The following is a 16,151-nucleotide window of genomic DNA, read 5'->3' as shown; positions in this document are numbered from 1 at the left end:
CAAATACATTGTGGTGTACTTTATTAGGCCTAGAGATGTGATCTCGAAGAATTTTATTTCAGTTATTTATTTCACCAAATGAAGATTTAACAGACCAACCTGATTTCTTACTAATTCTCTAACACACACAGGGGGCGGGAGGAGAGGGAAAGGGAGAGAGAGAGAGAGAGAGAGAGAGAGAGAGAGAGAGAGGAGAGAGAGAGAGAGAGAGAGAGAGAGAGAGAGAGAGAGAGAGAGAGAGAGAGTTTTCTGCAAGAATCCTGGCTGCTAAAACGAGCTTTACTTCATGCCAAAGGTGGTGCTCGGTAACAACGCTCGTCCAGCCTGAGCATGCTTATGATCGTGGGGTTCTTGTTGAAATGTAGGTTCATTTTCAGGTCTAGCACGCAGACCAGATCGGTGGTTTCCGTGAGTTAGTCACTGCCCACTACCCCGCTCTTGCTTAGTGGCTTTTATCATCAGTTTCGTGGCCTATCTATCTAGGCAGCGCATTCCCATGAGCTTTGTCCTAGACAGCACCTCTGGCAAACTGATCACCATGGTATTGGGTGCCTCAGTTGGCTTTCTGAGACGTGCAGGTTGCACAGACCTTCTGACGTCAGAGACCACAACTTCACCCTCAGAGCCTGCTAACGCTGCTGTTCTCTGAGCTTTCTAGGAAGAGTGCAGTGAGATTCTACTGAGCACACACAGACCACAAGCGCTTCGCTTTCTGGGCTTCAAACACCTCCAGGCCACCCTGCTCCTTTAACCCCAGGGAGGCAGATCTGAGCCTACCTGCCCCAGCCTCACAAGTGACTGCCTCATGAAGGAACTCTCAGTATCACTTCCCACATGGTCTAGCGGTTAGGATTCCTGGTTTTCACCCAGGCGGCCCGGGTTCGACTCCCGGTGTGGGAATATGAGCTTCTTTAGTTTGGTGCAGAGGAGAATAAGTGCTCTTTAGCAGAAAGAGGGAGCTTCTTGAATGAGCATGTCTCTGCAAGTCCAGACTGGTCTAGTGTCTCAAAAAAGCTCAGCACTCTCTAACAAAACCCATTATGTGTATATGTGTACACTTGTTAGGCAAGCACTCCAGCTCACCTAGGTTTTTATTTTTTTTTTTAAATATATATAATGTTGAGACAGGTTCTCACTAAGTTGCCCGTAAGCACTCCAGCTCACCTAGGTTTTTATTTTTTTTTTAAATATATATAATGTTGAGACAGGTTCTCACTAAGTTGCCCAGAAGCAAGCCTTAAACTCACCATTTTCCTGCCTTTGATTCCAGAGTCACTGGTCTTACAGGCCTCTGTCAGCTACCCCAGTAAAGATCATCTCATGGGCGACTAACATTGCACAGAAGGTAGGCTGGGCCTGTTGTGGCCAATCAAGCTTGGAAGAGCAAGGTTTGCTTGTGGCTTCTGCCCTGAGGCCCGCTGTTTGCTTTATAATCCTGCTGGCAGCCCTTATTAACCCGCTTAGGAAGGGCACATTTTCCGGGTGCTTGGTTTGATTCTTGCAAACAGTTGTGAGAATTAAAGGAGGCATGGCTGATTGGTGGTTCCTGATTGGTGGAAGCCTTCCCCTTATTCATCATTCCCCCAGAACTCCTTCAGCTGATTGCGAGCCCTACTTCCCCACCCTCCTGCATCATATTCCAGCCTGAATACAGTCTTCGCCATCCCCAGCTACCTTCACCTGCTCACACATTGGAGAGAGAAAAAGGACTGTGATAGGGACATTTGATGACACTGTGCTGCTGGCTTTAAAGACAGAAAGAGAGGAAAAGGAGCCAGAGAAGCTGAAAACAGATACTCGGGACAGACTCTCCCTAGAGGCTTCTGAGAGTGTGAAGCTCAGCTAACATTTTGCCTTTAGACCACTTGAATGGAGCTGAAACTTCTGCCTCCAGCTCACTGGGGGAAGAATACAGATCACCACTGCCTTGTATTTTAGTGGACTCCCCTGGCTCAAGTGAGCCAACATGCGTTGTCTGGAGCGTCCATATAGATGCTAAGAAACAAACAAAAATATCACTCACTCGTACGTGCAGAGAGAGAGAGGGAGAGATGAAAAACAGAATTGCATAACTTATAGGGTAATTCCTATAGCTGTGCACTCAGTTGACATATTCAGTTCTTACATGGAACTTAGTGGAGAGCGAACTATTGCTGCCCCTAAAGCACATATAAAAAATGGTGAGCTCGCTGGCCCGAAATCATTGCAGAGAGCTGGAACAAAACCATCCGAACTCTTCCTAATTGCATTACAATGAGAGAGGACTGGTCCTTTCAAAGCTGGAAGCCCAATTTGCCCCAGAGTAAAACAGAATCCATCAAGCACTCTATAATGAGTTTTACTTGTCATTTCTTTTCAAAGAAAGGTGAGCCCAGCCTGCCCCCTACTTAATGAAAGCTTGGGTGCAATTCATTTTCTTCTAAAGGGGAATATAATCAAGAGCCTTTTGATTTGTCTCTAAGGACCCCTGTGATTTAGCAACCTTCAAGGAAACATCAAATGGAAATCAGGAGAAGTCTCCATATGCTTCCCATCCTTCCCTCCACATACACGAGTCTTCATTGTTCAGAGTGCAGCCCAGGAAGCAGGTATGAGATGGAAGTGTGGCTGGAAGGGACAGTTAAGTGAGCTCGAGGGTGTATTTCCAAGCTGGCCATCACATGGGAGTTTGTGCAAGGATGGCTTGATCTCAAAGTTGTCAAGATGTAGGAGCCACTGCACCCCAGGGCCATCTGTCCTAAGGAGAAAAAACGTACCCCTCAACTGCTGCATCTCTTTAACCTACCGGGGATCACACTCTTAAAGAAAACTGACTCTCCCTCCCTGGGAAACCATCAACTGTCCACAGCGCCTCAGTTGGAGTGGGGGTGACTCCTGAACTTCCTTTTTGTCTTAGTTACTTTCCTATTGCTGTGATTAAAACACCACGACCAAGGCAAATTATAAAAGAAAGCATTGAATTTGGGGCTTATAGTTTTAGAAAGTGAGTCTATGACTATCCTGGCAGGGAACATGGCAGCAGGCAGGCAGGCATGGTGCTGGAATAGTAGCTAAGAGCTCACATCTTGATCCACAAGCACAAGACAGAGAGAAAAGAAACTAGCTAGGAATAGCATGACTTTTGAAACCTCAAAGCCTGCCCCCAGTGACACCCTCCTAAGCCTTCCCAAACAGTTCTACCAACTGGGGACCAAACATGCAACTATATGAGCCTATAGGGGCCATTCTCATTCAAACCATCATGACCCTTCATCCCAAAATGCCGACTGCCTTCATCTTGTATAGACAACCATAGCTGCTTGGAGTTCATGAGTACTGAAGTCCTGTCATGTCCTGACATTTGGCTTTCACGGTCTTGCTTCACCCATGGTCCCTGAGCCTTGGGGAGGGTGTGTGACATACATGTCTAATTTGTGGCTGAGCACCCCACTGTTACTTATTCTCTGCACTTTGACCAGTTGTGAGTTTCTGTGTTAACCACCCTCCACTGCACAAAGAAAGGGAATGTAACATAGCAGCCCAGATTGGGTCCTGGAACAGCAAAAAAAAATGAAGAATGAGGAAGAGGAAAAGAAGGAAGGAGGAGGAGGTGGAGGAGGAAGAGGACAGAGAAGATGATTAAATCTGAATAAATTCTGTAGTATGATTAATAGGGTTGTACCAGGTACCAATGTTTATTTCATGGTTTAAAAAAACACGCCAGGGTTCTATAAGGGATTAACTAATGTTAATGGGGAAGTAAGGGACTTACTCTTTTTTTGTTGTTGTTGCAGAATTAAGTTATTTTAAGCTTAAAGAAAAGGAGTTGCAAAGGGTATGGTTGATAAGAGTGACCCTACAGAAACGGAAAACAAAAGGTACATATAGGGGATGAGTGTGTGTGTGTGTGTGTGTATGTGTGTGTGTGTGTGTGTTATCAATAAATGCAACTATGTCCGAGTTATGGTGCTGTGGGATGTTCTGTATGTCAAATGTGTTGCTGATTGGTCAATGAATAAAACACTGATTGGCCATTGGCTAGGCAGGAAGTATAGGCGGGACAAGGAGGAGAATAAAGCTGGGAAGTGGAAGGCTGAGTCAGAGAGACACTGCTAGCCGCCACGATGAGAAACAGCATGTGAAGATGCCAGTAAGCCACGAGCCATGTGGCAAGGTATAGATTAATGGAAATGGATTAATTTAAGCTGTAAGAACAGTTAGCAAGAAGCCTGCCATGGCCATACAGTTTGTAACCAATATAAGTCTCTGTGTTTACTTGGTCGGGTCTGAGTGGCTGTGGGACTGGCAGGTGAGAGAGATTTGTCCTGACTGTGGGTCAGGCAGGAAAACTCAAGCTACATTATGGCATTAGAATAGTGAGCCTGTGGCTCCCTTGCCAGGCAATCATGAACCTCAGAGTAAATGCTTCTTCCCATTTGGAGGGCTAGATAAATGTTTGTGCATCGTAGTTTTGGATTTGTCATGAAGCTGCCAACTGAAACAAAAGACATCTACCACAGGGGGCACCTGGATTTGAACCAGGGACCTCTTGATCTGCAGTCAAATGCTCTACCACTGAGCTATACCCCCATGACAAACACAGGCCTCCTGTAAACATTTGTTCTGCTCCTATGACTTACATCACACTTCATAAATACCTCTCATGCCTGAGATTCCTCTAGGATTTGACTCATCCCTAATTATCTTCTCAGCACACTGTCTCCTGCTGTCCCCAGAGCTTGAGTATTTAGTTCTTCCTGTCACCTGAAGCTCAGACCAGTCTCCTCAGTCTAATGATCTCACCGTCAACTGTGCACACATCTCCAGGCAAATCAAAGAGTGTTCCACGCAGAAGCGGCCACCGATGAGGTAGGACGAGAAAAGAGTCTGGACTCAGGTCTGTCTACACATGGTTTTCAGAAGTTCATGTTTGACTCTGAAATGAAGGGGAAACGTTGCATATGTGCATGTACTGTGCATGTTTTCATCAGATTTCCACGCAGGGACATCAGTTTTGTTTCATAGTTACAGCAAGGCAAAGAAACAAAAATCAAAGCAGAGAAAGACAGATAGTTTGAAGTTCACAGTTCATGCTAGATTCCTATTCTCTTGAGTTCTAGTCAAAGAACTCTCAATCCTGTGCATGGCTAAGACTGAGCCAAAAAGTTAGAGAAGCGCTCATCACTGTAACAAATTTGCCTTGATAAGACCTGTCAGACACTGTAGGGCAGGGCCAGGGAATAAACAGCAAGAAGCTGGGACTGTAGATCAAAGGCTTCCTAGAGGCCCCAAACACCCACTCCCATCCATTCATTCCATTCTCCATATCTTTTAAATAATTTATTTGTATTTTATGTACCCACCACATGTATGTCTGTGTGACTGGGTCAGATCGCCTGGAACAGGAGTTACAGACAGTTGTAAGCAGCCATGTGGGTGCTGGGATTTGAGCTCAGGTGCTCTGGAAGAACAGCCAGTACTCTTAAACCTCTGAGCTATCTCCCCAGCCCCACCCTCTCCATTCTGATGGCCAAAGAGAACCTTAGATTTCAAAACCATTCTGCCCCCAAATAAGCTTCCAGTCTCCCGGCCCTACATCCCCATGTAGTTTGCTCTGTTGTAACAATAGCTCAAGTGCACTAGGCATGTGCAGTGTGTCCCACAATGTACTGAGCAGATGCAAAACTCCCATAAAATAAACATTAGTGACAGTGTGCTCATTTGGCAAGTGGGAAATGGAGGCACACCATAGTTGAAGTATCTATCTGAAGCTCCCAGAATTAGCAGGTTATGGGGCCAGGATTCTGGTGTAGGCTCAGAACTGAGTGCTGGGCCTGCAATTCTAGCCATCTCTGTCTTGCTTGGTGACATCGCTGTCATCTAGGACAAATATTTCAGGCAACTCTGGGTCACGCCTATCTCCAGTTAATCCCTAAGTGACGTTGATTTACATTTAAGGTTGCCAATTTGATTTACATTTAAGGTTGCCACCCTTTCCCTGTCCCAGCCTCTATCCCCACCTCCACCCACAGTGCACCCAGAGCCTAATCAGAAAACCAAATCTATTTATATGCGCCTTGCAAATGCATTTTCAATAAACTCTAGGTCTCCCAGACCCACACACAAAGCTATTCATCCCTGATCTCTACTTGTCTCTTCAACTTCTCACTCCCCACATCACATTCTGAGTAGCTACCTGGCTCCAGCTTCTTCCAGTCCATTGCTGCTGCTTTTGCCTAGAACTGTCTACACTGTCCTTCTTCGCCACCCCCACCTCCATTCCACTCTCCATCTGTGGGATATTATTCTCTGAAACTGACTGGCCATAAGCTCCTCTCTGAAGCCTCCTCTAACCTGCCCCTCCTTTAGATGGGAGTAATCACTGCCTCTTCACGCTGCTAAACCTGGCACAGCTGGCACAGCTGGCATTGCCTCTGATGGTTCATGCCTGCTGTCTGATAGGGAGTGGACGGAGCTGAGCCTCATTCATCTCTAGGTTCATGCTTTGTACAGTTCCCATTCATGTAGATGCTCAGAATGTTATCAAACTGCTACCAAACTTAAGGGCACAGCCTCTGACCCAACAAGGCAAGTTTGGCCACCAATCCACGATAAGCCAATTAAAAGAGTCAAATTAATAATGAAAAGCAGAAGGAGAGGTTTTTTTTCCAATGTGGACCACATTAGAAGATATATATATATATATAGAGATATATATATATATAGTGAGAGAGAGAGAGAGAGAGATCTTTCTCATTTGGTCTAGGATGGAACCTCACACATGCTGTACACATACTTTGTCACTAAGCTACATCCCCAGGATTGTCTTTCTTGGCTTCTCCCAGGGCACAGTCACTACATTTCTTGGATTTCCTTGCAGTCAGAATGGTGTAGGAACCGGAAGACCTCAGAAATATCACACAGAAGGATTTTTATCACAAAGTTGTTTGGTGGTTTGGCTTGGTTTTTAAGATAGGGAATCACGTAGCCAAGACTGGCCTCAAAGTCATGACGAAGCTACAGCTGGCCTAGAACTCCTGATCTTCCACCTCACTGCTTCCCGAGTCCTGAGGTTACAGGTGTGTGTCACTGTGCCTGACACAGAGTGTTACATCAGAACAGTGAGGTGAGTGGTGTAGTGCTGCAAGCCGCAGGAACATGGAATGGAATCCAGCTACTATCACAAAAGCTACTACTTGGAAAGGTCAAGGACTTTTCTGAAGGTCAAGCCATGGCTTGAGGAGTCTTGGTGATATTTTAGCTTTTGTATATATGTTAGCCGGTTCCTGCAATGATTTTTTTGTATGCTGTGTATGCTTCCAAGAACTCCTAACAGTGTATTTATCTGATACAATTCTCAAGCGTCCTAGGCCATAATGGCAAACAGTCTCCTGACTTAAGGTAAACACCCTTCTGGAGACACCACCTAGGGAACAACTAGGTGCATAGCTTTATTTCTTGAGCAAATTAAGCTTGGACCCCCCTTTCTTATACAGCCTTATGGCATTTATACTAACATTATAGACTCTTAACATTTTACCCACCCACTTCTAGGAATGTAGATTGAGCACATAAATTCCCTTTTTGATATATTAACTGATCTGAGGTCTCAGTTGACCTCTTCCTTTAACTACTCCCTTTTTGGGTTGTAAAAGAAAGCCTGACAGTCACTGCCTGAAGAAAACTCTTTTCTGCCTCTATAACCCTGTAAGGATTCAAGCCTGGTGACCTGGCTGGAGGGGGAGGATTGCTATGGTTCGGGTATATAACTAAACCTTGGAGACTTGAAAAAGAAAAATGGAGAAGAATAAATCTATGGACTAAGAGCTCGGTGTACCTAGATTCTTCTTCCTGAAAACCATTGGCACCATTTGTAGCTTCTCTTCTGGGTCCCTGGGGAGATTATTAAGGTTGAACCATAATAATTTTCAATAGTATAGTGACATTATTGAAGGTATGCTCTGAGTTCAAATCCTAATTTGCCCTTTACAGCTTTTGACTTTTACAAGTTACTAACCATCCCTGAGTCTCTATCTCCATGAAAGAAATTCAGACAGCATATATCTTGTAAAATTATTGCAAGAAATGCAGGAGACGGTGAATATTAAAAGAGCCTAGACTGGTACTTGCAATATCCAAAGAACTCAAGGGAAGTTGTTAACTATTCAGTTGGCCATGAATCACAAAAAAATAATAAAAGTCAAACTCAATCCATATTCTAAAGCAAAATTAAGAGTTGACAGGGGGCACCTGGATTTGAACCAGGGACCTCTTGATCTGCAGTCAAATGCTCTACCCCTGAGCTATACCCCCAGTGAAATGAACTTGTTTTTTATAGTGTATCTGTCTCTCAGCATTCTGGCTCTTAAAAGCCTCCAGTGACTCAGGAGAGCTATAATTAGAGTGCTGCCTGGAAGGAGCCTGGGCATTAGAAGTGGTAGAGGAGATTTATAATGAAACAAGACAGAGATCTGAAGAACTAAGTTCACAGGGCCCAGAAAATCTCCTTTAGAGTGGCCAGTACTCAAAGCTCCATTCCTGCCAACTGTATTTCATATAAAGCAAATCTGACTTCCTAGGAAAAATCACCAATGTCACCACCGCTAAGAACATGGATAAAATATGAATGACTGGATTGCCATCATGATTGCGTCAGCTCCTACTTACAAGGATCCTCATTGCTGTTCATGGTCTTAGAGAACACAGCTCCAAAATGGCACTTGGTAGATAATTGTAGCATTAAATTGACTTGGCGGGGGTGGGGAGAGTGTGGGGGGTAGGGTGGGAAGGGAGAGTCTCAAAAAAAGTCTCAATAACAATTGGTAAGAGACAGCTGTCCTTGAGCCATAACTGTAAGATGATTTCTATCAACTGAAAACAGATGGTCAATGGCACTCTGATGTAACATAAATATGATGTTATATAGCATTACTCACCTGAAACTTGCAGTACTGTCCACTGTGAAAGGTCATTTGATTCAAGAAACAGGAATGGATGCTAGAGTCTCATAATCAGCTGACTAAATTATCCACCCCAGTCCCACTGCCAAAGCTTCTTAACTTCCAAATGTGCCCACAATTCCAGCAGCCTGTGTTTCTTGACATCATAAACATCTTCTCTCCCCCTATAAGGTGTGCAGAGGCATCCTATGGAAATCTGATGCGTATGTGCCTACTAGAAGAATGTCTCCTGTCAATTTCTCAAACCACACACCTTCTTTAGGTCTTTCCCACGGATCTTAATTTTGGGAGTACTCAATCAGTGTGAAGACTGTGGTGGGGAGAGACTCCATCCCGTTTGTGAACACCCTGCCTCACACTGGAAATGAGAACATTGGTTACTTTGGATCACTGTGACAAAGTACCGACCCACCCAACTTAAGAGAAGAAAGATTGATTTCAGCTGATGATTTTAGAGACATTTGCTCTGTAATGGAAGGCAAGGCACAGCAGGGTGAAAGTCTGTGGTAGTGGAGCTGTGTGCTGGAAACTGTTCTCATGATGGTGTGAGAAACTTTCGTTCTATCAAAGGTGGCTTACCAACCCACTGCCAATATCCCACGTCTCCCTCACCTTTTAAGACTTTCATGCAAACCTTTTCATCTCCCCCACCCTAATAGACTTCTGTTTACACAAAGGTCCCACTGCCTTCTCAGGACTTGATGACCTGGAACAGCAGCCCCTTCCTCTTTCCCTTCATTTCTTTTTTTACCAATTCTTTTTAAACTAGTCAACTGGGAGAGAATGTGAAGTCAGACCCTATCCAATCAGGAAAAAGATTCATTCACTACAGGCATTAAAATAACAACCAAGTGAATGTCCTATCTCTGCTTGATAGCTGGGTCCTGGTTCTGATGTGCTATCTCTGACTCCTTGATAGTGGGGTCTTAGTTCTGGTGTGCCCTTTTTGCAAAAAGAAATTACTTTGCTGAGCTGCTTTTACTTTGTGTGTTCCATTGTGCAAGCCCAAGATTATAATTGGTTTGTTTCTAACAGTGGCAACTAAACAAGGAATGCATTTGAACAACAGGCCAGGCACCACCAGTTAGGGTAAGTGTCCAAAGCATGAAACTGTGAAGAGCTAAGACTCACAGAGCATGCTTTATTTCCTCCTCGTTATGTTCTCATTTTGGGAGATCAACGGAAGCTGAGATTTTAGCAGTAACAGATGAACAGTGTACTTCATACTGAAGGACCCTGGTGCTGGAAGGGATTTAGAAATCATTCCAATCACTTCTTTTGCAGACTGAGGAGTACAGAGTGAGAAATGATAAATAGGCTTGGTCAAGGTCACTGATGTATCAGGGGTAGGACTCAAACTAGGATCTACTCTACTCAAGGTGCCTTGAAGGCAGCATCCTTTGGAAACTCCCCATGGCCAGGGACAATATTGAAACTCAAAAAATGCTGTTGGATAGACAATAGATTGTAGTCACCAATCATGCTGGTATTCTAGGGGACTTCCCACATTTTATGACCAAGCACCCTGCATCTCAGAAAATCCTTTGGAGAACTGGATCCATTATCATCCTAAATACCACCTTCCCACCCTCATCATCCACAGAGTTTTTCAAACCTAATCATTCACTTTTCCCTGTCATGTTTTTACTATTTCCACAACGTTTGTCTCCTGTACCAAGGTTGCTGGTAGTGATAGCTAGGAAGATCTCAAACATAGAGGCAGCAGATAGACTCCTTACCTAACTCACTTCCCGGTTCTAGTCATCATTCAAGAATCCAGTGAGAAGATAAAGAGAAGTTTATTTACAGGCTAAAAGTACACACCCAAGGCAGGGAGTTCCCGCTCCTCAAGAAAGAGCCTCACCACCCAAGCCTCTGGATAGACTCTTCAGGACAAACCCAGTGGGTGAAAGACATATTCATGAGATAGAACAGGGAAAAGGTGGAGACTTTCAGGAATCAGTCAGGATTTTCTCCAGAAATGTTTCTGTCTTTACACAGGACTTTCTGGATGTGTCATGGCATCAGCTGGTTATGGAAGGAGGCAATTTTCAAGGCTAATGATACAGAGACTTTAGCACACTGAAGCAAAAGATAATTAGCAGAATTAGCAGACATCTTGGTTGGCCACGTTGACCCCACCTGGTTTGAGATGATCTTTCTTTGGTTTTATTTCATTTTATTATTATTTTTTTTAACCATTTGTGTGGACTCAAGATATCCTGTAGTCAGATAGCTCTGAGGTTGTATCAGCCTCTGGCTGCCATGCACTTGGCTTTCTCTGAGCCTTCATACCCTACCTACCTCAATAGTGTTTATTTACTATTTGTTTTTAAATCAACCCACTGTTTTGACTTAGCCTCATACTAAGCAAAAATACCCTTGAAATCATGCCAATTGTATTTTGTTCTTTTGCACATCAAAGTAAATACATAACTATTGGAATACGTTAAAAATTATGTCAAACACATACTGCACACAGCTTGTGATGAATGTTTCTTAACACTTTAAAATGCTAATTCATTTATTCTTCAAAATAAGCAATGTAGGAGGAACTATTTTCACCTTGATTTTTACAAGTGATGGAATCAAGGCATGGTGAAGTTTAATAACTTTGCCAAGGCCATACAGATAGAAAACTTATACACATATATCCAAAGTCATCTTAGAAACCCTCACTGCAGCCACGGTGCAATCATTCAACTTGGACCATCATTTTGTTTCAACTTGAGTGAGCCATGGGAAGCCCAGGAATTTTGTCAGTTTTATTCTGAGTATATATATGTATGTGGTGGTGCGGTGGGCGGGCGAGGGAGGGGAGGGTTTTTGCATGAGATCAGCATTGCCATCAGAAAACTGAGTAAAGCAAATTATTCTCCTTAATGTGGTGGGCTTTATCCAGTCCATTTAAGAATCAATTAGAACAAAACTGCTAACTAAGAAGAAAGTTAAAGCAGGCCTGACTGCTTTGTGCTGGAGATACCCATCTTTTCTGACCTCCAGACTCAGTTGACATCCCAGCTCTTCTTGGGTATTATTGCAGACCCTGAGAATTCAGTGTACCATCAGCTCTCATGGGTGTCCAGTTTAGCGGCTGTGGATACTGGGGCTTTCAGTATCCATAACTATTAGAGCCAATGTAGCTCGAGTTTTCCTGTCTGGCCCACAGTCAGGATAAATCTCTCTCACCTGCCAGTCCCACAGCCCTCAGACCCAAACAAGTAAATACAGAGACTTACATTGGTTACAAACTGTATGGCCGTGGCAGGCCTCTTGCTAACTGTTCTTATATCTTAAATTAATCCATTTCCATTAATCTATACCTTGCCACGTAGCTCGTGGCTTACCGGCATCTTCACATGCTGTTTCTCATCGTGGGGGCTGGCAGTGTCTCTCTGACTCAGCCTTCCACTTCCCAGCTTTATTCTCCTCCTTGTCCCGCCTACACTTCCTGCCTAGCCAATGGCCAATCAGTGTTTTATTTATTGACTAATCAGCAACACATTTGCCATACAGAACATCCCACAGCAAGCCAACTCCTTCTCCTTCCCTTTCTCCCTCCCTGTTCTCTCTTCTGTCTCTGTCTCTGTCTCTTTCTCTCTCTCTCTCTCTCTCTCTCTCTCTCTCTCTCTCTCTCTCTCTCTCCTCTCTCTCTCTCTCTCTCTCTCTCTCTCTCTCTCTCTCTCTCTCTCTCTCTCTCTCTCTCCTAAAAAACCCCTGCTAGTGCTTCCATATTGCCAAGGTGTTTGGGTTGTTTGGTTGGTTGGCTTGTTTTGTTTGTTTGGTTGGTTGGTTTGGGTTTTTTGTTTTGTTTTGTTTTTTAATATATACTCTATGAACCCCAGAACAATACTTGCTACAGATAGGCATTGAACTGACATGTTCTACATTCTCTGCCTTCCTAAATCTGCCATAGTGACCTCAAACATGCGAATCTGATCTCAGTGTCAAAATGGAGGCAAAAGTCAAAGATAATATGTCTTAATTAGAAGGAATACAGGTCAATCTGTCCTGAGTTCCAAATCCTAGCACTCAAGAATTAGAGCTACAAGGGAAGCACAGCAAAAAAATTACAGGAATGTAGGGGAAATTGTGGTCCTTACTCAAAATACGCTCAACTACAGTGTTTGGGGAACTGAATCATCTTGATGTTGCTAGTTCCCAAAAAACTATTTCATAATAAAAACTAGTTTTCAGGACTTCTGCAATGGATCCGATAAAAAAAAACTACAAAATGGAAGAAAATATCCTCAAACATATCTGATAGGAGGGTCTATAATCCTATAATCCACTGATGGTCTTTTTAATTAACTATTATATTAAAATTATCATGTATGTATAGTCATAAAAAGCCCTTACCAAATACACAAAAAAATGTTCAACATCAGGGAGTAGGGGATATACACATTTAAAAAAACAAACACACACACACACACACACACACACACACACACACACACACACACACACACACATGAGAAAGGATGCAGGTAAAAAAGGAGCCCTGCACTCTTGGTAGAAATGTAAAATGGTGGAGCCATTGTGGAAGAGAGTATGTTCCCCCCAAAACTGTAGATAGAATTATTGCATGATCTAGCAAGCTCACTTTTGCTAGGAAAGGAAAAGAAACCAGTATCTTGGAGATCTCCCCCCCTGCCCTGGTCATTGTAACATCATTCATAAATACCCAGGACACAGGAAAAACTTTTGCCATCCATCAACAGGTAAATGGGTAAAGAAAGGGTAATAAATACATGCTTGCATGCAGACACAGTGGAAGATTGTTCAACTATTAAAATAAGGCAATTCTGCTATTCACAACAACATGGTAAAACTTGAGGGCATTACACTAAGTGTAAAACACTGGAAAGAGAAACAGAAGTACTGTAGTACCACCTCACTTATACGTGGAATCTAAAAGTCAAATTCACAAAAACAAACAAAGGCTGAGAGGTGGAGGAAATGGAGATACACTGGTCAAAGTCTATAATTCCAATTCCATGATAAACCAGCCCTGTGCATTTAATTAATATTATGTTCATTAATAAGCTTTCTTCCCACCCACCCCCCCATAATAAGTTTCTCTGCCAACATAGAAAGCCAGATCAGACCAAATTGAAAAAGTATAACAACAGGTATATTGAGCAAAGCAACTCCTGAATGGGTTCTCCAGTCCCAGAATCGAGGCCAGAGAAGTTGTGCACCTGAACTAAAGCAGGGAGATTTTATAGATTTTTGGTAAGGGCTGATGATGTGTTTGCCACAAACTGGGTTTGTACCCAAGTATAGTCAAAAGCTGAGTGCTTAGGCTGGAACTTGGGCAGCTGATGGCATCAGGGGAGAAAGTTGCAATGGTCTCCATGAATGCAGAACTGGGCTTTTTGGCATCTTTCCTTTGTTTGGAGCCTCTCTGAGCAGGTGGGGTTTGAAGAAAGAGAGAAAGAAACAGGAATGGGGTTTCCTGACTGTGCAGAGGCTCCAACTGAACATTCATGATTATAAATAATGCTATAGTGTGTACTAAAGATTTGCTAACAAAGTAGATCTCAAATGTCCTCACCACAGCCATGCACATAGGCACACACACGTAGACACACAGACACACACATTGCAACAATGTAAGGTGATAGATATGTTAAATAACTTGATTGTGGTAATCATTTCAAAATATATATCAAATAATCACACTGTATACCTTAGATTTTGTCAATTATATTTCAAAGCTGGAAAAATTATATCCTCAATAGTTAAAATAATCTACCCCTTCTGTTAAGATAGTCCTTCTTAATTGAGTCTTTCATGGTTTTGTTTGTTTGTTTGTTTGCTTGTTTAGTGTTTTGTTTACAACAGGGTCTCATATAGCCCAGGCCTAGAACTCATTATTTAGCTAAATATGACCTTGAACTTCCTGCCTCCACTCCCAAGTGCCAGGATTCCTGGTATGCACCATTCCAGAGTTAGACAATGCTAGGAGATTGAACTCAGGGCTTTGTGCATACTAGACAGGCACTCCACCAGTTGAACCATATAGCCAGCCCAGGTTGGGACTGCTACACAAACCAAGTATAGCAGAAGTAGTGCTGTAGGGGTTCTGTGGCTAGGTCAGAAAGGAACATGCAGATTTCCCCTGTTTCTACTGGAGTTTCTGCTTTAGATCCTAGGCACCATGCGATGAAGATGCACAAACCATTTCTGCCAACAGATCCAAGTCAGGCCCAACAAGAAGACATATAAGCAACTGGAACACCAGCTCTCAAGTCACTCCAACCTTCAGCCTTCCCAGCTGGGGCCCTAGACAATGTGGAGCAGAAAAAGTCATGCACAGTACTAATTTAGGCATACTTTATGCAGCCACACACAGCCGGAAGTGAATGCCTGTGTTCCGTGTCACGATTGTATCTGTTGGGGTGTTCTACCACCCCATGCCTCAGGAAGGATGGGAGATAGTGAAGGACCTTGGGTCCCGTCTTTTCCTATCTTACTACTTTTTACCATCACCAAGCACACTGTACTTGCTCTGTACAGGCCCTGTCAGCACTCTGACTTGCCAAGATAACTGCTCCACTTTATAAATGAATTCTGAAAGTGTTACAGAATAAATCTTTGTGTACACTGTGAAGATGTGTCTTTGCCAAGGCGCCTTCTGATTGGTTTAATAAAAGAACTGACTGGCCCAGTAGCTAAGCAGGAAGGATAGGTGGGATAGCCAGACACAGAGGATGCTGGGAGGAAGAAGGGAGGAATCTCAGGAGTCATGAGCCAGACTTAGAAGAAGCAACATGGGAAGTTCCTAGATGAGGTAAACGAGCCTCTGGGCAGCATATAGATCAATAGGAATGAGTTAATTTGAGTTGTAAGAGCTGGCTTTCATAATTAATAAGTCTCCATGTCATGATTTGGGAGCTGGCAGGAGGGGCAGAAAAGTCCACCTACACAACAGTGTACACACAGTTCTGGGCTGGTGAGATGTTTCATTCAATTAAAACATTTGCTGCCAAGCCTGATGAACCTGAGTCCCTGGGACTCACGTGGTGGAAAAAGAGAACCAACTCCTTCAAGTCATCCTCTGGCCTCCCAATTCATGCTGTGGTACATGTGCCCACCCCCCTGACACACACAAATAAATAAAATAAATGTCATTTTTAAACCCCCACAGGTCCTGTGCCTCCAGAAAGCCCTGTATTTCTATTTGCCTAGCTTTCACCAATATTT

At 43.5% G+C, this 16,151-nt stretch overlaps 3 non-coding genes across 3 annotated transcripts; 1 reads left to right on the top strand and 2 right to left on the bottom strand.

Annotated features, from left to right (window-relative positions):
• The first annotated feature begins 828 nt into the window (after positions 1 to 828).
• On the top strand, positions 829 to 900 carry Trnae-uuc (transfer RNA glutamic acid (anticodon UUC)). Its single transcript has one exon. It is a non-coding gene; the product is annotated as a tRNA-Glu (tRNA).
• A 3,597-nt stretch (positions 901 to 4,497) lies between these two features.
• Positions 4,498 to 4,569, bottom strand: Trnac-gca (transfer RNA cysteine (anticodon GCA)). The gene has a single exon. It is a non-coding gene; the product is annotated as a tRNA-Cys (tRNA).
• Positions 4,570 to 8,220: 3,651 nt separating this feature from the next.
• Positions 8,221 to 8,292, bottom strand: Trnac-gca (transfer RNA cysteine (anticodon GCA)). The gene has a single exon. It is a non-coding gene; the product is annotated as a tRNA-Cys (tRNA).
• Positions 8,293 to 16,151: the final 7,859 nt, after the last annotated feature.

This window comes from Peromyscus californicus, unplaced genomic scaffold (genome assembly GCF_007827085.1).
Source record: "Peromyscus californicus insignis strain IS unplaced genomic scaffold, ASM782708v3 Scaffold_11__1_contigs__length_118956290, whole genome shotgun sequence".
NCBI lineage: Eukaryota > Metazoa > Chordata > Mammalia > Rodentia > Cricetidae > Peromyscus > Peromyscus californicus.
This window is presented reverse-complemented; position numbering and strand designations above follow the sequence as displayed.